Source organism: Silene latifolia, chromosome 8 (assembly GCF_048544455.1).
Source record: "Silene latifolia isolate original U9 population chromosome 8, ASM4854445v1, whole genome shotgun sequence".
NCBI classification, from domain to species: Eukaryota; Viridiplantae; Streptophyta; class Magnoliopsida; order Caryophyllales; family Caryophyllaceae; genus Silene; species Silene latifolia.
Window position 1 is genome coordinate 67,432,042 of NC_133533.1, and position 1,268 is coordinate 67,433,309.

The 1,268-nt window shown below is 39.8% G+C and overlaps 1 non-coding gene across 1 annotated transcript; it reads right to left on the reverse strand.

Annotated features, from left to right (window-relative positions):
- Positions 1-280: 280 nt before the first annotated feature.
- Positions 281-387, reverse strand: LOC141597931 (small nucleolar RNA R71). Its single transcript, XR_012523139.1, has one exon. It is a non-coding gene; the product is annotated as a small nucleolar RNA R71 (small nucleolar RNA).
- Between the last annotated feature and the right edge of the window lie 881 nt (positions 388-1,268).

Below are 1,268 nucleotides of genomic sequence, written 5' to 3' on the forward strand. Positions count from 1 at the left end.
CAAAATCCGCATTTATACAATTAGTTGAGAGAAGTCAATTTGGGGGGATGCCTAGTGAAGACCCCCATTCTCATATGGAGACTTTTTGTGACTATTGTGATGCGTTTCTTAAACCGGAGTTACTCAAGACCAAATTCGATGGGTCTTATTTCCTTTCTCTTTGATTGGTTTCGCGAAACAATGGTTGAAGAGCCTAGATAAGGATACTCTTGGTATTAACTCTTGGAAGAAATTGGCACTTGCTTTCTACAAAAAATTCTATCCTCCGGAGAAGACTAAAATGTTGAGAGCCCAAATCACCGGGTTCAAACAAAGGGATGAGGAATCGTTGTATGAAGCATGGGAGAGATTCAAGGATACTTGTCGATCTTGTTCACACCATGGACTTAGCGAGTGGTTCCTTGTACAACAATTTTGGAATGGTCTATATGAAGACTCCCGAAACATTCTCAATATGGGATCAAATGGTATGTTTATCGAAGTTGATGATAATCAAACATGGAACAAGATTGAGGAAATGGCGGTCCATACTCACAATATAGTAGACCTCACAAGGCTACTAGAGGTGGAAAGCATGAAGTGGACTCTATTACTCAATTGGGAGCTCAACTTAGTGCTCATATTGACACCATTAATTTGAAGTTTGAGAAGGTTATGGCTAAACTTGAAGAGGCCTCCAAATCACCTAAGCAACATGTTAATGCCATGGTGGCATCTTCATCAATTCCAAGTGGAGTATGTGAGAGTTGGGGAACTTTGGGACATGACCAAAGTGAATGTAGGGGAACAAGTGAATGCTTTCCAAGCATACAAGAGCGGTACCTCTTATTCCAACTATTACAATGAAAACACCAAATTTCATCCCAACCTCTCATACAAAAGCCAAAATGTTCAAAACCCTCAAACAACATACACCCCACCTCCAATGAGAAACCAAGCTCAAAGACCCTTTTACAATCAAAACCAAAGTTATCAAAATCAACCTCTATACAATCAAACAAATGACCAAGGTTTTGATGTTCAAAAAGCGGTCCTCCAAATGCAAAAGAACCAACAAGATTTTTTTACTCAAATGCAAAAGGATAGCCAAGCAAAAAACATCACCATTAACAACATACTAGCTCACACAAAGATGTTGGAGACCCAAATGTCTCAATTAGCATCTTCTAGTTCACAAAGACAAAAGGGGCAATTACCACCTCAAGGTAATCCCCCAAGACAAGAGTCGGTGAGTGCCATCCATTTAAGGAGTGGTACAAGGTATGAAG